Genomic DNA, 21,580 nt, shown 5'->3' with positions numbered 1-21,580 from the left:
TAGAAGATAGAGAGAGACAGAGAGAGAGAGCACAGATAGAGGGTAGAGAGAGAGAGAGAGAGAACATAGATAGAAGAGAGAGAGAGAGAACACAGATAGAGAGAGAGAGAGAGAGAGAGAAAGAACACAGATAAAAGATAGAGAGAGAGCGAGAGATAGCGAGAGAGCGAGAGAGAGAGAGAACACAGATAGAAGATAGAGAGAGAGAGAGAGATAGCGAGAGAGAGAGAACACAGATAGAGGACAGAGAGAGAGAGAGAACATAGATAGAAGATAGAGAGAGAGAGATAGAACACAGATAGAGAGAGAGAGAGAGAGAGAGAGAGAGAGAAAACAAGATAGAGGAGCGAGAGAGAAAGAGACAGAGAACACAGATAGAAGATAGAGAGAGAGAGAGAGAGAGAGAGATAGCGAGAGAGAGAGAACACAGATAGAGGATACAGAAAGAGAGAGAGAGAGATAGCGAGAGAGAGAGAACACAGTTAAAGGATAGAGAGAGAGAGAGAGAGAGAACATAGATAGAAGATAGAGAGAGACAGAGAGAGAGAGCACAGATAGAGGATAGAGAGAGAGAGAGAACATAGATAGAGGATCGAGAGAGAGAGAGAGAGAACACAGATAGAGGATAGAGAGAGAACATAGATAGAAGATAGAGAGAGAGAGAGAGAGAGAGAGGACAAAGATAGAGGACAGAGAGAGAGAGAGAACACAGATAGAGGACAGAGAAAGAGAGAGAGAGAGGCAGAGAGAGAGAGAGAACATAGATAGAGGATCGAGAGAGAGAGAGAGAGAGAGAGAGAGAACACAGATAGAGGAGCGAGAGAGAGAGAGAACACAGATAGAGGATAGAGAGAGAACATAGATAGAAGATGGAGAGAGAGAGAGAGGACACAGATAGAGGACAGAGAGAGAGAGAGAACACAGGTAGAGGACAGAGAAAGAGAGAGAGAGAGGCAGGGAGAGCGAGAGAACATAGATAGAGGTTAGAGAGAGAGAGAGAGAGAGAGAACACAGATAGAGGATAGAGAGAGAGAGAGAGAGAACACAGATAGAGGATAGCGAGAGAGAGAACATAGATAGAGGATAGAGAGAGAGAGAGTGAGAACATATATAGAGGATAGAGAGAGAGAGGGAACACAGATAGAGGATAGAGAGAGAGAGAGATATATAGCGAGAGAGAGAACACAGATAGAGGATAGAGAGAGAGAGAGAACACAGAGAGAGAGAGAGAGAGAGAGAAATAAACACGGATAGAGGACAGAGAGAGAGAGAGAGAGAGAGAGAGAGGCAGAGAGAGAGAGAGAACACAGATAGAGGATACAGAAAGAGAGAGAGAGAGAGAACACAGATAGAGGAGCGAGAGAGAGAGAGAGAGAGAGAGAGAACACAGATAGAGGATAGAGAGAGAACATGGATAGAAGATGGAGAGAGAGAGAGAGAACACAGAAAGAGGACAGAGAGAGAGAGAGAACATAGATAGAAGATAGAGAGAGAGAGATAGAACACAGATAGAGAGAGAGAGAGAGAGAGAACACAGATAGAGGACAGAGAGAGAGAGAGGGAGAACACAGATAGAGGAGCGAGAGAGAGAGAGAGAGAGAGAAAACACAGATAGAAGATAGAGAGCGAGAGAGAGAGATAGCGAGAGAGAGAGAACACAGATAGAGGATACAGAAAGAGAGAGAGAGAGATAGCGAGAGAGAGAGAACACAGATAGAGGATAGAGAGAGAGAGAGAGAGAACATAGATAGAAGATAGAGAGAGAGAGAGAGAGAACACAGATAGAGGATATAGAGAGAACATAGATAGAAGATAGAGAGAGAGAGAGAGAGGACAAAGATAGAGGACAGAGAGAGAGAGAGAACACAGATAGAGGACAGAGAAAGAGAGAGAGAGAGGCAGAGAGAGAGAGAACATAGATAGATGATAGAGAGAGAGAGAGAGAGAGAGAGAGAACACAGATAGAGGAGCGAGAGAGAGAGAGAGAGAGAACACAGATAGAGGATAGAGAGACAACATAGATAGAAGATAGAGAGAGAGAGAGAGGACATAGATAGAGGACAGAGAGAGAGAGAGAACACAGATAGAGGACAGAGAAAGAGAGAGAGAGAGGCAGGGAGAGAGAGAGAACATAGATAGAGGATAGAGAGAGAGACAGAGAGAGAGAGAACACAGATAGAGGAGCGAGAGAGAGAGAGAACATAGATAGAGGATAGAGAGAGAGAGAGAACACAGATAGAGGATAGAGAGAGAGAGAGAGAGAACACAGATAGAGGATAGCGAGAGAGAGAATATAGATAGAGGATCGAGAGAGAGAGAGAGAGAGAACATATATAGAGGATAGAGAGAGAGAGGGAACACAGATAGAGGATAGAGAGAGAGAGAGAGATATAGCGAGAGAGAGAACACAGATAGAGGATAGAGAGAGAGAGAGAACACAGAGAGAGAGAGAGAGAGAGAAATAAACACAGATAGAGGACAGAGAGAGAGAGAGAGAGAGAGGCAGAGAGAGAGAGAGAACACAGATAGAGGATACAGAAAGAGAGAGAGAGAGAGATAGCGAGAGAGAGAGAACACAGATAGAGGATAGAGAGAGAGAGATAGAGAACATAGATAGAAGATAGAGAGAGACAGAGAGAGAGCACAGATAGAGGATAGAGAGTGAGAGAGCACATAGATAGAGGATAGAGAGAGAGAGAGAGAGAACATAGATAGAAGATAGAGAGAGAGAGAGAGAACACAGATAGAGGACAGAGAGAGAGAGAGAGAGAACACAGATAGAGGACAGAGGAAGAGAGAGAGAGAACATAGATAGAGGATAGAGAGAGAGAAAGAGAGAGAGAGAGAGAGAGAGAACACAGATAGAGGAGCGAGAGAGAGAGAGAACATAGATAGAAGAGAGAGAGAGAGAGAACACAGATAGAGAGAGAGAGAAAGAGAGAACACAGACAGAAGATAGAGAGAGAGAGAGAGAGAGAGAGAGAGAGAGAGATAGCGAGAGAGAGAGAGAGAGAGAGAACACAGATCGAAGATAGAGAGAGAGAGAGAGATAGCGAGAGAGAGAGAACACAGATAGAGGACAGAGAGAGAGAGAGAACATAGATAGAAGATAGAGAGAGAGAGATAGAACACAGATAGAGAGAGAGAGAGAGAGAGCGAACACAGATAGAGGACAGAGAGAGAGAGAGAGAGAACACAGATAGAGGAGCGAGAGAGAGAGAGAGACAGTAAACACAGATAGAAGATAGAGAGCGAGAGAGAGAGATAGCGAGAGAGAGAGAACACAGATAGAGGATACAGAAAGAGAGAGAGAGAGATAGCGAGAGAGAGAGAACACAGATAGAGGATAGAGAGAGAGAGAGAGAACATAGATAGAAGATAGAGAGAGACAGAGAGAGAGAGAGAGAACACAGATAGAGGATCGAGCGAGAGAGAGAGAACACAGATAGAGGATAGAGAGAGAACATAGATAGAAGATAGAGAGAGAGAGAGAGGACACAGATAGAGGACAGAGAGAGAGAGAGAACACAGATAGAGGAGCGAGAGAGAGAGAGAGAACATAGATAGAAGAGAGAGAGAGAGAACACAGATAGAGAGAGAGAGAGAGAGAGAGAGAACACAGATAAAAGATAGAGAGAGAGAGAGAGAGAGAGAGATAGCGAGAGAGCGAGAGAGAGAGAGAACACAGATAGAAGATAGAGAGAGAGAGAGAGATAGCGAGAGAGAGAGAACACAGATAGAGGACAGAGAGAGAGAGAGAACATAGATAGAAGATAGAGAGAGAGAGATAGAACACAGATAGAGAGAGAGAGAGAGAGAGAGAGAGAGAGAAAACAAGATAGAGGAGCGAGAGAGAGAGAGAGAGAGCGAACACAGATAGAAGATAGAGAGAGAGAGAGAGAGATAGCGAGAGAGAGAGAACACAGATAGAGGATACAGAAAGAGAGAGAGAGAGATAGCGAGAGAGAGAGAACACAGTTAAAGGATAGAGAGAGAGAGAGAGAGAGAACAGATAGAAGATAGAGAGAGACAGAGAGAGAGAGCACAGATAAAGGATAGAGAGAGAGAGAGAACATAGATAGAGGATCGAGAGAGAGAGAGAGAGAACACAGATAGAGGATAGAGAGAGAACATAGATAGAAGATAGAGAGAGAGAGAGAGGACACAGATAGAGGACAGAGAGAGAGAGAGAACACAGATTGAGGACAGAGAAAGAGAGAGAGAGAGGCAGAGAGAGAGAGAGAACATAGATAGAGGATAGAGAGAGAGAGAGAGAGAGAGAGAGAACACAGATAGAGGAGCGAGAGAGAGAGAGAGAGAACATAGATAGAAGAGAGAGAGAGAGAACACAGATAGAGAGAGAGAGAGAGAGAGAGAGAACACAGATAAAAGATAGAGAGAGAGAGAGAGAGAGAGATAGCGAGAGAGCGAGAGAGAGAGAGAACACAGATAGAAGATAGAGAGAGAGAGAGAGATAGCGAGAGAGAGAGAACACAGATAGAGGACAGAGAGAGAGAGAGAACATAGATAGAAGATAGAGAGAGAGAGATAGAACACAGATAGAGAGAGAGAGAGAGAGAGAGAGAGAGAGAGAGAGAGAGAGAGAGAGAGAAAACAAGATAGAGGAGCGAGAGAGAGAGAGACAGAGAACACAGATAGAAGATAGAGAGAGAGAGAGAGAGATAGCAAGAGAGAGAGAACACAGATAGAGGATACAGAAAGAGAGAGAGAGAGATAGCGAGAGAGAGAGAGAACACAGTTAAAGGATAGAGAGAGAGAGAGAGAGAGAACATAGATAGAAGATAGAGAGAGACAGAGAGAGAGAGCACAGATAGAGGGTAGAGAGAGAGAGAGAGAGAACATAGATAGAAGAGAGCGAGAGAGAACACAGATAGAGAGAGAGAGAGAGAGAGAGAGAGAACACAGATAAAAGATAGAGAGAGAGAGAGAGAGATAGCGAGAGAGCGAGAGAGAGAGAGAACACAGATAGAAGATAGAGAGAGAGAGATAGCGAGAGAGAGAGAACACAGATAGAGGACAGAGAGAGAGAGAGAACATAGATAGAAGATAGAGAGAGAGAGATAGAACATAGATAGAGAGAGAGAGAGAGAGAGAGAGAGAGAGAGAGAAAACAAGATAGAGGAGCGAGAGAGAGAGAGACAGAGAACACAGATAGAAGATAGAGAGAGAGAGAGAGAGATAGCGAGAGAGAGAGAACACAGTTAAAGGATAGAGAGAGAGAGAGAGAGAGAACATAGATAGAAGATAGAGAGAGACAGAGAGAGAGAGCACAGATAGAGGATAGAGAGAGAGAGAGAACATAGATAGAGGATCGAGAGAGAGAGAGAGAGAACACAGATAGAGGATAGAGAGAGAACATAGATAGAAGATAGAGAGAGAGAGAGAGGACAAAGATAGAGGACAGAGAGAGAGAGAGAACACAGATAGAGGACAGAGAAAGAGAGAGAGAGAGGCAGAGAGAGAGAGAGAACATAGATAGAGGATCGAGAGAGAGAGAGAGAGAGAGAGAGAACACAGATAGAGGAGCGAGAGAGAGAGAGAGAGAGAGAGAGAACACAGATAGAGGATAGAGAGAGAACATAGATAGAAGATGGAGAGAGAGAGAGAGGACACAGATAGAGGACAGAGAGAGAGAGAGAACACAGGTAGAGGACAGAGAAAGAGAGAGAGAGAGGCAGGGAGAGAGAGAGAACATAGATAGAGGTTAGAGAGAGAGAGAGAGAGAGAGAGAACACAGATAGAGGATAGAGAGAGAGAGAGAGAGAACACAGATAGAGGATAGCGAGAGAGAGAATATAGATAGAGGATAGAGAGAGAGAGAGAGAGAACATATATAGAGGATAGAGAGAGAGAGGGAACACAGATAGAGGATAGAGAGAGAGAGAGAGATATAGCGAGAGAGAGAACACAGATAGAGGATAGAGAGAGAGAGAGAACACAGAGAGAGAGAGAGAGAGAGAAATAAACACAGATAGAGGACAGAGAGAGAGAGAGAGAGAGGCAGAGAGAGAGAGAGAACACAGATAGAGGATACAGAAAGAGAGAGAGAGAGATAGCGAGAGAGAGAGAACACAGATAGAGGATAGAGAGAGAGAGATAGAGAACATAGATAGAAGATAGAGAGAGACAGAGAAAGAGCACAGATAGAGGATAGAGAGAGAGAGAGCACATAGATAGAGGATAGAGAGAGAGAGAACACAGATAGAGGATAGAGAGAGAGAGAGAGAGAGAACATAGATAGAAGATAGAGAGAGAGAGAGAGAACACAGATAGAGGACAGAGAGAGAGAGAGAGAACACAGATAGAGGACAGAGGAAGAGAGATAGAGGCAGAGAGAGACAGAGAACATAGATAGAGGATAGAGAGAGAGAGAGAGAGAGAGAGAGAGAACACAGATACAGGAGTGAGAGAGAGAGAGAGAACATAGATAGAAGAGAGAGAGAGAGAGAACACAGATAGAGAGAGAGAGAGAGAAAGAGAGAACACAGACAGAAGATAGAGATAGAGAGAGAGAGAGAGAGAGAGAGATAGCGAGAGAGAGAGAGAGAGAACACAGATCGAAGATAGAGAGAGAGAGAGAGATAGCGAGAGAGAGAGAACACAGATAGAGGACAGAGAGAGAGAGAGAACATAGATAGAAGATAGAGAGAGAGAGATAGAACACAGATAGAGAGAGAGAGAGAGAGAACACAGATAGAGGACAGAGAGAGAGAGAGAGAGAGAACACAGATAGAGCACAGAGAGAGAGAGAGAGAGAGAACACAGATAGAGGAGCGAGAGAGAGAGAGAGACAGAAAACACAGATAGAAGATAGAGAGCGAGAGAGAGAGATAGCGAGAGAGAGAGAACACAGATAGAGGATACAGAAAGAGAGAGAGAGAGATAGCGAGAGAGAGAGAGCACAGATAGAGGATAGAGAGAGAGAGAACATAGATAGAGGATCGAGAGAGAGAGAGAGAACACAGATAGAGGATAGAGAGAGAACATAGAAAGAAGATAGAGAGAGAGAGAGAGGACACAGATAGAGGACAGAGAGAGAGAGAGAACATAGATAGAGGATAGAGAGAGAGAGAGAGAGAGAGAACACAGATAGAGGAGCGAGAGAGAGAGAGAGAGAACATAGATAGAAGAGAGAGAGAGAGAACACAGATAGAGAGAGAGAGAGAGAGAGAGAGAGAGAGAGAACACAGATAAAAGATAGAGAGAGAGAGAGATAGCGAGAGAGCGAGAGAGAGAGAGAACACAGATAGAAGATAGAGAGAGAGAGAGAGATAGCGAGAGAGAGAGAACACAGATAGAGGACAGAGAGAGAGAGAGAACATAGATAGAAGATAGAGAGAGAGAGATAGAACACAGATAGAGAGAGAGAGAGAGAGAGAGAGAGAGAGAGAGAGAGAGAGAGAGAGAGAGAGAAAACAAGATAGAGGAGCGAGAGAAAGAGAGAGAGACAGAGAACACAGATAGAAGATAGAGAGAGAGAGAGAGAGAGATAGCGAGAGAGAGAGAACACAGATAGAGGATACAGAAAGAGAGAGAGAGAGATAGCGAGAGAGAGAGAACACAGTTAGAGGATAGAGAGAGAGAGAGAGAGAGAACATTGATAGAAGATAGAGAGAGACAGAGAGAGAGAGCACAGATAGAGGATAGAGAGAGAGAGAGAACATAGATAGAGGATCGAGAGAGAGAGAGAGAGAGAACACAGATAGAGGACAGAGAGAGAGAGAGAGAACACAGATAGAGGACAGAGAAAGAGAGAGAGAGAGAGGCAGAGAGAGAGAGAACATAGATAGAGGATAGAGAGAGAGAGAACACAGATAGAGAGAGAGAGAGAGAGAGAGAACACAGATAGAGGATAAAGAGAGACAGAGAGAGAGAGAGAACATAGATAGAGGAGAGAGAGAGAGAGGCAGAGAGAGAGAGAGAGAACACAGATAGAGGATAGAGAGAGAGAGAGAGAGAGAACACAGATAGAGAGAGAGAGAGAACACAGATAGAGGATAGAGAGAGAGAGAGAGAGAGAGAACACAGATAGAGAGAGAGAGAGAACACAGATAGAGGATAGAGAGGAAGAGAGAGAGAACACAGATAGAGGATAGAGAGAGAGAGAGAATACAGATAGAGGATAGAGAGAGAGAGAACATAGATAGAGGATAGAGAGTGAGAGAGAGGTAGAGAGAGAGAGAGAGAGAACACAGATAGACACAGAGAGAGAGAGAGAGAACACAGATAGAGGATATATATATATAGAGAGAGAGAGAGAGAGAGAGAGAACACAGATAGAGAAAGAGAGAGAGAGAACACAGATAGAGGATAAAGAGAGAGAGATAGAGGATAAAGAGAGGGAGAAAGAGAGAGAGAACATAGATAGAGGATCGAGAGAGAGAGAGAGAGAGAACACAGATAGAGGATAGAGAGAGAGAGAGAGAACATAGATAGAAGATAGAGAGAGAGAGAGAGAGAACACAGATAGAGGACAGAGAGAGAGAGAGAGAACACAGATAGAGGACAGAGAAAGAGAGAGAGAGAGAGGCAGAGAGAGAGAGAACATAGATAGAGGATAGAGAAAGAGAGAGAGAACACAGATAGAGGATAGAGAGAGAGAGAGAATACAGATAGAGGATAAAGAGAGACAGAGAAAGAGAGAGAACATAGATAGAGGATAGAGAGAGAGAGAACACAGATAGAGGACAGAGAGAGAGAGAGAACATAGATAGAGGAGAGAGAGAGAGAGGCAGAGAGAGAGAGAGAGAACACAGATAGAGGATAGAGAGAGAGAGAGAGAGAGAACACAGATAGAGAGAGAGAGAACACAGATAGAGGATAGAGAGGAAGAGAGAGAGAACACAGATAGAGGATAGAGAGAGAGAGAGAATACAGATAGAGGATAGAGAGAGAGAACATAGATAGAGGATAGAGAGTGAGAGAGAGAGAGAGAGAGAGAGAGAGAGAGAACACAGATAGACAGAGAGAGAGAGAGAGAGAACACAGATAGAGGATATATATATATATATAGAGAGAGAGAGACAGAGAGAACACAGAAAGAGAAAGAGAGAGAGAGAACACAGATAGAGGATAAAGAGAGAGAGATAGAGGATAAAGAGAGGGAGAAAGAGAGAGAGAACATAGATAGAGGATCGAGAGAGAGAGAGAGAGAGAACACAGATAGAGGATAGAGAGAGAGAGAGAACATTGATAGAAGATAGAGAGAGACAGAGAGAGAGAGCACAGATAGAGGATAGAGAGAGAGAGAGAACATAGATAGAGGATCGAGAGAGAGAGAGAGAGAACACAGATAGAGGATAGAGAGAGAACATAGATAGAAGATAGAGAGAGAGAGAGAGGACACAGATAGAGGACAGAGAGAGAGAGAGAACACAGATTGAGGACAGAGAAAGAGAGAGAGAGAGGCAGAGAGAGAGAGAGAACATAGATAGAGGATAGAGAGAGAGAGAGAGAGAGAGAGAGAACACAGATAGAGGAGCGAGAGAGAGAGAGAGAGAACATAGATAGAAGAGAGAGAGAGAGAACACAGATAGAGAGAGAGAGAGAGAGAGAGAGAGAACACAGATAAAAGATAGAGAGAGAGAGAGAGAGAGAGATAGCGAGAGAGCGAGAGAGAGAGAGAACACAGATAGAAGATAGAGAGAGAGAGAGAGATAGCGAGAGAGAGAGAACACAGATAGAGGACAGAGAGAGAGAGAGAACATAGATAGAAGATAGAGAGAGAGAGATAGAACACAGATAGAGAGAGAGAGAGAGAGAGAGAGAGAGAGAGAGAGAGAGAGAAAACAAGATAGAGGAGCGAGAGAGAGAGAGACAGAGAACACAGATAGAAGATAGAGAGAGAGAGAGAGAGATAGCAAGAGAGAGAGAACACAGATAGAGGATACAGAAAGAGAGAGAGAGAGATAGCGAGAGAGAGAGAGAACACAGTTAAAGGATAGAGAGAGAGAGAGAGAGAGAACATAGATAGAAGATAGAGAGAGACAGAGAGAGAGAGCACAGATAGAGGGTAGAGAGAGAGAGAGAGAGAACATAGATAGAAGAGAGCGAGAGAGAACACAGATAGAGAGAGAGAGAGAGAGAGAGAGAGAACACAGATAAAAGATAGAGAGAGAGAGAGAGAGATAGCGAGAGAGCGAGAGAGAGAGAGAACACAGATAGAAGATAGAGAGAGAGAGATAGCGAGAGAGAGAGAACACAGATAGAGGACAGAGAGAGAGAGAGAACATAGATAGAAGATAGAGAGAGAGAGATAGAACATAGATAGAGAGAGAGAGAGAGAGAGAGAGAGAGAGAGAGAAAACAAGATAGAGGAGCGAGAGAGAGAGAGACAGAGAACACAGATAGAAGATAGAGAGAGAGAGAGAGAGATAGCGAGAGAGAGAGAACACAGTTAAAGGATAGAGAGAGAGAGAGAGAGAGAACATAGATAGAAGATAGAGAGAGACAGAGAGAGAGAGCACAGATAGAGGATAGAGAGAGAGAGAGAACATAGATAGAGGATCGAGAGAGAGAGAGAGAGAACACAGATAGAGGATAGAGAGAGAACATAGATAGAAGATAGAGAGAGAGAGAGAGGACAAAGATAGAGGACAGAGAGAGAGAGAGAACACAGATAGAGGACAGAGAAAGAGAGAGAGAGAGGCAGAGAGAGAGAGAGAACATAGATAGAGGATCGAGAGAGAGAGAGAGAGAGAGAGAGAGAGAACACAGATAGAGGAGCGAGAGAGAGAGAGAGAGAGAGAGAGAACACAGATAGAGGATAGAGAGAGAACATAGATAGAAGATGGAGAGAGAGAGAGAGGACACAGATAGAGGACAGAGAGAGAGAGAGAACACAGGTAGAGGACAGAGAAAGAGAGAGAGAGAGGCAGGGAGAGAGAGAGAACATAGATAGAGGTTAGAGAGAGAGAGAGAGAGAGAGAGAACACAGATAGAGGATAGAGAGAGAGAGAGAGAGAACACAGATAGAGGATAGCGAGAGAGAGAATATAGATAGAGGATAGAGAGAGAGAGAGAGAGAACATATATAGAGGATAGAGAGAGAGAGGGAACACAGATAGAGGATAGAGAGAGAGAGAGAGATATAGCGAGAGAGAGAACACAGATAGAGGATAGAGAGAGAGAGAGAACACAGAGAGAGAGAGAGAGAGAGAAATAAACACAGATAGAGGACAGAGAGAGAGAGAGAGAGAGGCAGAGAGAGAGAGAGAACACAGATAGAGGATACAGAAAGAGAGAGAGAGAGATAGCGAGAGAGAGAGAACACAGATAGAGGATAGAGAGAGAGAGATAGAGAACATAGATAGAAGATAGAGAGAGACAGAGAGAGAGCACAGATAGAGGATAGAGAGAGAGAGAGCACATAGATAGAGGATAGAGAGAGAGAGAACACAGATAGAGGATAGAGAGAGAGAGAGAGAGAGAACATAGATAGAAGATAGAGAGAGAGAGAGAGAACACAGATAGAGGACAGAGAGAGAGAGAGAGAACACAGATAGAGGACAGAGGAAGAGAGATAGAGGCAGAGAGAGACAGAGAACATAGATAGAGGATAGAGAGAGAGAGAGAGAGAGAGAGAGAGAACACAGATACAGGAGTGAGAGAGAGAGAGAGAACATAGATAGAAGAGAGAGAGAGAGAGAACACAGATAGAGAGAGAGAGAGAGAAAGAGAGAACACAGACAGAAGATAGAGATAGAGAGAGAGAGAGAGAGAGAGAGATAGCGAGAGAGAGAGAGAGAGAACACAGATCGAAGATAGAGAGAGAGAGAGAGATAGCGAGAGAGAGAGAACACAGATAGAGGACAGAGAGAGAGAGAGAACATAGATAGAAGATAGAGAGAGAGAGATAGAACACAGATAGAGAGAGAGAGAGAGAGAACACAGATAGAGGACAGAGAGAGAGAGAGAGAGAGAACACAGATAGAGCACAGAGAGAGAGAGAGAGAGAGAACACAGATAGAGGAGCGAGAGAGAGAGAGAGACAGAAAACACAGATAGAAGATAGAGAGCGAGAGAGAGAGATAGCGAGAGAGAGAGAACACAGATAGAGGATACAGAAAGAGAGAGAGAGAGATAGCGAGAGAGAGAGAGCACAGATAGAGGATAGAGAGAGAGAGAACATAGATAGAGGATCGAGAGAGAGAGAGAGAACACAGATAGAGGATAGAGAGAGAACATAGAAAGAAGATAGAGAGAGAGAGAGAGGACACAGATAGAGGACAGAGAGAGAGAGAGAACATAGATAGAGGATAGAGAGAGAGAGAGAGAGAGAGAACACAGATAGAGGAGCGAGAGAGAGAGAGAGAGAACATAGATAGAAGAGAGAGAGAGAGAACACAGATAGAGAGAGAGAGAGAGAGAGAGAGAGAGAGAACACAGATAAAAGATAGAGAGAGAGAGAGATAGCGAGAGAGCGAGAGAGAGAGAGAACACAGATAGAAGATAGAGAGAGAGAGAGAGATAGCGAGAGAGAGAGAACACAGATAGAGGACAGAGAGAGAGAGAGAACATAGATAGAAGATAGAGAGAGAGAGATAGAACACAGATAGAGAGAGAGAGAGAGAGAGAGAGAGAGAGAGAGAGAGAGAGAGAGAGAGAAAACAAGATAGAGGAGCGGGAGAAAGAGAGAGAGACAGAGAACACAGATAGAAGATAGAGAGAGAGAGAGAGAGAGATAGCGAGAGAGAGAGAACACAGATAGAGGATACAGAAAGAGAGAGAGAGAGATAGCGAGAGAGAGAGAACACAGTTAGAGGATAGAGAGAGAGAGAGAGAGAGAACATTGATAGAAGATAGAGAGAGACAGAGAGAGAGAGCACAGATAGAGGATAGAGAGAGAGAGAGAACATAGATAGAGGATCGAGAGAGAGAGAGAGAGAGAACACAGATAGAGGACAGAGAGAGAGAGAGAGAACACAGATAGAGGACAGAGAAAGAGAGAGAGAGAGAGGCAGAGAGAGAGAGAACATAGATAGAGGATAGAGAGAGAGAGAACACAGATAGAGAGAGAGAGAGAGAGAGAGAGAACACAGATAGAGGATAAAGAGAGACAGAGAGAGAGAGAGAACATAGATAGAGGAGAAGAGAGAGAGAGGCAGAGAGAGAGAGAGAGAACACAGATAGAGGATAGAGAGAGAGAGAGAGAGAGAACACAGATAGAGAGAGAGAGAGAACACAGATAGAGGATAGAGAGAGAGAGAGAGAGAGAGAACACAGATAGAGAGAGAGAGAACACAGATAGAGGATAGAGAGGAAGAGAGAGAGAACACAGATAGAGGATAGAGAGAGAGAGAGAATACAGATAGAGGATAGAGAGAGAGAGAACATAGATAGAGGATAGAGAGTGAGAGAGAGAGAGAGAGAGAGAGAGAGAGAACACAGATAGACAGAGAGAGAGAGAGAGAGAACACAGATAGAGGATATATATATATATATATAGAGAGAGAGAGAGAGAGAACACAGATAGAGAAAGAGAGAGAGAGAACACAGATAGAGGATAAAGAGAGAGAGATAGAGGATAAAGAGAGGGAGAAAGAGAGAGAGAACATAGATAGAGGATCGAGAGAGAGAGAGAGAGAACATAGATAGAAGATAGAGAGAGAGAGAGAGAACACAGATAGAGGACAGAGAGAGAGAGAGAGAACACAGATAGAGGACAGAGAAAGAGAGAGAGAGAGAGGCAGAGAGAGAGAGAACATAGATAGAGGATAGAGAAAGAGAGAGAGAACACAGATAGAGAGAGAGAGAGAGAGAGAGAGAACACAGATAGAGGATAAAGAGAGACAGAGAAAGAGAGAGAACATAGATAGAGGATAGAGAGAGAGAGAACACAGATAGAGGACAGAGAGAGAGAGAGAACATAGATAGAGGAGAGAGAGAGAGAGGCAGAGAGAGAGAGAGAGAACACAGATAGAGGATAGAGAGAGAGAGAGAGAGAGAACACAGATAGAGAGAGAGAGAGAACACAGATAGAGGATAGAGAGGAAGAGAGAGAGAACACAGATAGAGGATAGAGAGAGAGAGAGAATACAGATAGAGGATAGAGAGAGAGAACATAGATAGAGGATAGAGAGTGAGAGAGAGAGAGAGAGAGAGAGAGAGAGAGAGAGAACACAGATAGACAGAGAGAGAGAGAGAGAGAACACAGATAGAGGATATATATATATATATAGAGAGAGAGAGACAGAGAACACAGAAAGAGAAAGAGAGAGAGAGAACACAGATAGAGGATAAAGAGAGAGAGATAGAGGATAAAGAGAGGGAGAAAGAGAGAGAGAACATAGATAGAGGATCGAGAGAGAGAGAGAGAGAGAACACAGATAGAGGATAGAGAGAGAGAGAGAACATAGATAGAAGATAGAGAGAGACAGAGAGAGAGCACAGATAGAGGATAGAGAGAGAGAGAGCACATAGATAGAGGATAGAGAGAGAGAGAGAACACAGATAGAGGATAGAGAGAGAGAGAGAGAGAGAACATAGATAGAAGATAGAGAGAGAGAGAGAGAACACAGATAGAGGACAGAGAGAGAGAGAGAGAACACAGATAGAGGACAGAGGAAGAGAGATAGAGGCAGAGAGAGACAGAGAACATAGATAGAGGATAGAGAGAGAGAGAGAGAGAGAGAGAGAGAGAACACAGATACAGGAGTGAGAGAGAGAGAGAGAACATAGATAGAAGAGAGAGAGAGAGAGAACACAGATAGAGAGAGAGAGAGAGAAAGAGAGAACACAGACAGAAGATAGAGATAGAGAGAGAGAGAGAGAGAGATAGCGAGAGAGAGAGAGAGAGAACACAGATCGAAGATAGAGAGAGAGAGAGAGATAGCGAGAGAGAGAGAACACAGATAGAGGACAGAGAGAGAGAGAGAACATAGATAGAAGATAGAGAGAGAGAGATAGAACACAGATAGAGAGAGAGAGAGAGAGAACACAGATAGAGGACAGAGAGAGAGAGAGAGAGAGAACACAGATAGAGCACAGAGAGAGAGAGAGAGAGAGAACACAGATAGAGGAGCGAGAGAGAGAGAGAGAGAGAAAACACAGATAGAAGATAGAGAGCGAGAGAGAGAGATAGCGAGAGGAGAGAACACAGATAGAGGATACAGAAAGAGAGAGAGAGAGATAGCGAGAGAGAGAGAGCACAGATAGAGGATAGAGAGAGAGAGAACATAGATAGAGGATCGAGAGAGAGAGAGAGAACACAGATAGAGGATAGAGAGAGAACATAGAAAGAAGATAGAGAGAGAGAGAGAGGACACAGATAGAGGACAGAGAGAGAGAGAGAACATAGATAGAGGATAGAGAGAGAGAGAGAGAGAGAGAGAGAACACAGATAGAGGAGAGAGAGAGAGAGAGAGAGAACATAGATAGAAGAGAGAGAGAGAGAACACAGATAGAGAGAGAGAGAGAGAGAGAGAGAGAGAGAACACAGATAAAAGATAGAGAGAGAGAGAGATAGCGAGAGAGCGAGAGAGAGAGAGAACACAGATAGAAGATAGAGAGAGAGAGAGAGATAGCGAGAGAGAGAGAACACAGATAGAGGACAGAGAGAGAGAGAGAGAACATAGATAGAAGATAGAGAGAGAGAGATAGAACACAGATAGAGAGAGAGAGAGAGAGAGAGAGAGAGAGAGAGAGAAAACAAGATAGAGGAGCGAGAGAAAGAGAGAGAGACAGAGAACACAGATAGAAGATAGAGAGAGAGAGAGAGAGAGATAGCGAGAGAGAGAGAACACAGATAGAGGATACAGAAAGAGAGAGAGAGAGATAGCGAGAGAGAGAGAACACAGTTAGAGGATAGAGAGAGAGAGAGAGAGAGAACATTGATAGAAGATAGAGAGAGACAGAGAGAGAGAGCACAGATAGAGGATAGAGAGAGAGAGAGAACATAGATAGAGGATCGAGAGAGAGAGAGAGAGAGAACACAGATAGAGGATAGAGAGAGAGAGAGAGAGAGAGAACATAGATAGAAGATAGAGAGAGAGAGAGAGAACACAGATAGAGGACAGAGAGAGAGAGAGAGAACACAGATAGAGGACAGAGAAAGAGAGAGAGAGAGAGGCAGAGAGAGAGAGAACATAGATAGAGGATAGAGAGAGAGAGAACACAGATAGAGAGAGAGAGAGAGAGAGAGAACACAGATAGAGGATAAAGAGAGACAGAGAGAGAGAGAGAACATAGATAGAGGAGAGAGAGAGAGAGGCAGAGAGAGAGATAGAGAACACAGATAGAGGATAGAGAGAGAGAGAGAGAGAGAACACAGATAGAGAGAGAGAGAGAACACAGATAGAGGATAGAGAGAGAGAGAGAGAGAGAGAACACAGATAGAGAGAGAGAGAGAACACAGATAGAGGATAGAGAGGAAGAGAGAGAGAACACAGATAGAGGATAGAGAGAGAGAGAGAATACAGATAGAGGATAGAGAGAGAGAGAACATAGATAGAGGATAGAGAGTGAGAGAGAGAGAGAGAGAGAGAGAGAGAGAGATCACAGATAGACACAGAGAGAGAGAGAGAGAACACAGATAGAGGATATATATATATATATAGAGAGAGAGAGAGAGAGAGAACACAGATAGAGAAAGAGAGAGAGAGAACACAGATAGAGGATAAAGAGAGAGAGATAGAGGATAAAGAGAGGGAGAAAGAGAGAGAGAACATAGATAGAGGATCGAGAGAGAGAGAGAGAGAGAACACAGATAGAGGATAGAGAGAGAGAGAGAGAGAACATAGATAGAAGATAGAGAGAGAGAGAGAGAACACAGATAGAGGACAGAGAGAGAGAGAGAGAACACAGATAGAGGACAGAGAAAGAGAGAGAGAGAGAGGCAGAGAGAGAGAGAACATAGATAGAGGATAGAGAAAGAGAGAGAGAACACAGATAGAGAGAGAGAGAGAGAGAGAGAGAACACAGATAGAGGATAAAGAGAGACAGAGAAAGAGAGAGAACATAGATAGAGGATAGAGAGAGAGAGAACACAGATAGAGGACAGAGAGAGAGAGAGAACATAGATAGAGGAGAGAGAGAGAGAGGCAGAGAGAGAGAGAGAGAGAACACAGATAGAGGATAGAGAGAGAGAGAGAGAGAGAACACAGATAGAGAGAGAGAGAGAACACAGATAGAGGATAGAGAGGAAGAGAGAGAGAACACAGATAGAGGATAGAGAGAGAGAGAGAATACAGATAGAGGATAGAGAGAGAGAACATAGATAGAGGATAGAGAGTGAGAGAGAGAGAGAGAGAGAGAGAGAACACAGATAGACAGAGAGAGAGAGAGAGAGAACACAGATAGACAGAGAGAGAGAGAGAGAGAACACAGATAGAGGATATATATATATATATAGAGAGAGAGAGACAGAGAGAACACAGAAAGAGAAAGAGAGAGAGAGAACACAGATAGAGGATAAAGAGAGAGAGATAGAGGATAAAGAGAGGGAGAAAGAGAGAGAGAACATAGATAGAGGATCGAGAGAGAGAGAGAGAGAGAACACAGATAGAGGATAGAGAGAGAGAGAGAACATAGATAGAAGATAGAGAGAGAGAGAGAACACAGATAGAGGACAGAGAGAGAGAGAGAGAACACAGATAGAGGACAGAGAAAGAGAGAGAGAGAGTGGCAGAGAGAGAGAGAACATAGATAGAGGATAGAGAGAGAGAGAGAGAACACAGATAGAGAGAGAGAGAGAGAGAGAGAACACAGATAGAGGATAAAGAGAGACAGAGAAAGAGAGAGAACATAGATAGAGGATAGAGAGAGAGAGAACACAGATAGAGGACAGAGTGAGAGAGAGAACATAGATAGAGGAGAGAGAGAGAGAGGCAGAGAGAGAGAGAGAGAACACAGATAGAGGATAGAGAGAGAGAGAGAGAGAGAACACAGATAGAGAGAGAGAGAGAACACAGATAGAGGATAGAGAGGAAGAGAGAGAGAACACAGATAGAGGATAGAGAGAGAGAGAGAATACAGATAGAGGATAGAGAGAGAGAGAACATAGATAGAGGATAGAGAGTGAGAGAGAGAGAGAGAGAGAGAACACAGATAGACACAGAGAGAGAGAGAGAGAACACAGATAGAGGATATATATATATATATATATAGAGAGAGAGAGAGAGAGAACACAGATAGAGAGAGAGAGAGAGAGAACACAGATAGAGAAAGAGAGAGAGAGAACACAGATAGAGGATAAAGAGAGAGAGATAGAGGATAAAGAGAGGGAGAAAGAGAGGGAGAACATAGATAGAGGATAGAGAGAGAGAGAACATAGATAGAGGACAGAGAGAGGGAGGGAACACAGATAGAGGAGAGAGAGAGAGAACACAGATAGAGGATAGAGAGAGAGAGAGAGAACACAGATAGAGGAGAGAGAGAGAGTGACACCGATATAGGATAGAGAGAAAGAGAGAGAACACAGATAGAGGATAGAGAGAGAGAGAACACAGATAGAGGATAGAGAGAAAGAGAGAGAGAGAGAGAGAGAGAACACAGATAGAGGATAGAGAGAGAGAACATAGATAGAGGATAGAGAGAGAGAGAGAACATATATAGAGGATAGAGAGAGAGAGGGAACACAGATAGAGGATAGAGGGAGAGAGAGAGAGAGAGAGAGATAGCGAGTGAGAGAGAACACAGATAGAGGATAGAGAGAGAGAGAGAACACAGATAGAGAGAGAGAGAGAGAGAGAAAGAAACACAGATAGAGGACAGAGAGAGAGAGAGAGAGGCAGAGAGAGAGAGAGAGAACACAGATAGAGGATAGAGAGAGAGAAAGAGAGAGAGAGAACACAGAGAGAGAGCGAGAGAGAGAGAGCGAGAGAGAACACAGATAGAGGATAGAGAGAGAGAGAGAACATAGATAGAGGATAGAGAGAGAGAGAACACAGAGAGAGGAGAGAGAGAGCGAGAGAGAGAACACAGATAGAGGATAGAGAGAGAGAGAGAGAACATAGATAGAGGATAGAGAGAGAGAGAGAACACAGATAGAGGATAGAGAGAGAGAGAGAGAGAGAGAACACAGATAGAGGATAGAGAGAGAGAGAGAGAGAGAGAACACAGATAGAGAGAGAGAGAGAACATAGATAGAGGATAGAGAGAGAGAGAGAACACAGATAGAGGATAGAGAGAGAGAGAGAGAGAGAGAGAACACAGATAGAGGATAGAGAGAGAGAGAACATAGATAGAGGATAGAGAGAGAGAGAGAGAGAACATATATAGAGGATAGAGAGAGAGAGGGAACACAGATAGAGGATAGAGAGTGAGAGAGAGAGAGAGATAGCGAGAGAGAGAGAGAACACAGATAGAGGATAGAGAGAGAGAGAGAACACAGATAGAGAGAGAGAGAGAGAGAAACACAGATAGAGGACAGAAAGAGAGAGAGAGAGAACACAGATAGAGGATAGAGAGAGAGAAAGAGAGAGAGAGAACACAGAGAGAGAGAGCGAGAGATAGAGAGAGAACACAGATAGAGGATAGAGAGAGAGAGAGAACATAGATAGAGGAGAGAGAGAGGGAACACAGATAGAGGACAGAGAGAGAGAGAGAGAACATAGATAGAGGAGAGAGAGAGAGAGAGGCAGAGAGAGAAAGAACACAGATAGAGGATAGAGAGAGAGAGAGAGAACACAGATAGAGAGAGAGAGAGAACACAGATAGAGGATAGAGAGAGAGAGAGAGAGAACACAGATAGAGGATAGAGAGAGAGAGAGAGAACACAGACAGAGGATAGAGAGAGAGAGAGAGAAAACACAGATAGAGGATAGAGAGAGAGAGAGAGAACACAGACAGAGGATAGAGAGAGAGAGAGAGAGAACACAGATAGAGGATAGAGAGAGAGAGAGAGAGAACATAGATAGAGGATAGAGAGAGAGAGAGAACACAGATAGAGGATAGAGAGAGACAGAGAGAGACAGAGAGAGAGAGAACATAGATAGAGGATAGAGAGAGAGAGAGAGAGAGAGAGAGAACACAGATAGAGAGAGAGAGAGAGAGAGAACACAGATAAAAGATAGAGAGAGAGAGAGAGAGAGAGAGATAGCGAGAGAGCGAGATAGAGAGAGAACACAGATAGAAGATAGAGAGAGAGAGAGAGATAGCGAGAGAGAGAGAACACAGATAGAGGACAGAGAGAGAGAGAGAACATAGATAGAAGATAGAGAGAGAGATATAGAACACAGATAGAGAGAGAGAGAGAGAGAACATAGATAGAAGATAGAGAGAGAGAGAGAGAACACAGATAGAGGACAGAGAGAGAGAGAGAGAACACAGATAGAGGACAGAGAAAGAAAGAGAGAGAGAGGCAGAGAGAGAGAGAGAACATAGATAGAGGATAGAGAGAGAGAGAGAGAACACAGATAGAGAGAGAGAGAGAGAGAGAGAGAGAACACAGATAGAGGATAAAGAGAGACAGAGAAAGAGAGAGAACATAGATAGAGGATAGAGAGAGAGAGAACACAGATAGAGGACAGAGAGAGAGAGAGAGAACATAGATAGAGGAGAGAGAGAGAGAGGCAGAGAGAGAGAGAGAACACAGATAGAGGATAGAGAGAGAGAGAGAGAGAACACAGATAGAGAGAGAGAGAGAACACAGATAGAGGATAGAGAGGAAGAGAGAGAGAACACAGATAGAGGATAGAGAGAGAGAGAGAACACAGATAGAGGATAGAGAGAGAGAGAACATAGATAGAGGATAGAGAGTGAGAGAGAGAGAGAGAGAGAGAGAGAGAGAACACAGATAGACAGAGAGAGAGAGAGAGAGAGAACACAGATAGAGGATATATATATATATATAGAGAGAGAGAGAGAGAGAAAGAGAACACAGATAGAGAAAGAGAGAGAGAGAACACAGATAGAGGATAAAGAGAGAGAGATAGAGGATAAAGAGAGAGAGAAAGAGAGAGAGAGAACATAGATAGAGGATAGAGAGAGAGAGAACATAGATAGAGGACAGAGAGAGGGAGGGAACACAGATAGAGGAGAGAGAGAGAGAGAACACAGATAGAGGATAGAGAGAGAGAGAGAGAACACAGATAGAGGAGAGAGAGAGAGTGACACCGATATAGGATAGAGAGAAAGAGAGAGAACACAGATAGAGGATAGAGAGAGAGAGAACACAGATAGAGGATAGAGAGAAAGAGAGAGAGAGAGAGAGAGAGAACACAGATAGAGGATAGAGAGAGAGAACATAGATCGAGGATAGAGAGAGAGAGAGAGAGAGAACATATATAGAGGATAGAGAGAGAGAGGGAACACAGATAGAGGATAGAGAGAGAGAGAGAGAGAGATATAGCGAGAGAGAGAGAACACAGATAGAGGATAGAGAGAGAGAGAACACAGATAGAGAGAGAGAGAGAGAGAGAAAGAAACACAGATAGAGGACAGAGAGAGAGAGAGAGAGGCAGAGAGAGAGAGAGAGAGAACACAGATAGAGGATAGAGAGAGAGAAAGAGAGAGAGAGAACACAGATAGAGGATAGAGAGAGAGAAAGAGAGAGAGAGAACACAGAGAGAGAGAGCGAGAGAGAGAGAGAGAGAGAGAGAGAACACAGATAGAGGATAGA

Source organism: Pristiophorus japonicus, unplaced genomic scaffold, assembly GCF_044704955.1.
Source record: "Pristiophorus japonicus isolate sPriJap1 unplaced genomic scaffold, sPriJap1.hap1 HAP1_SCAFFOLD_1279, whole genome shotgun sequence".
Lineage (NCBI taxonomy): Eukaryota > Metazoa > Chordata > Chondrichthyes > Pristiophoridae > Pristiophorus > Pristiophorus japonicus.
Note: the sequence above shows the minus strand (reverse complement) of the source record.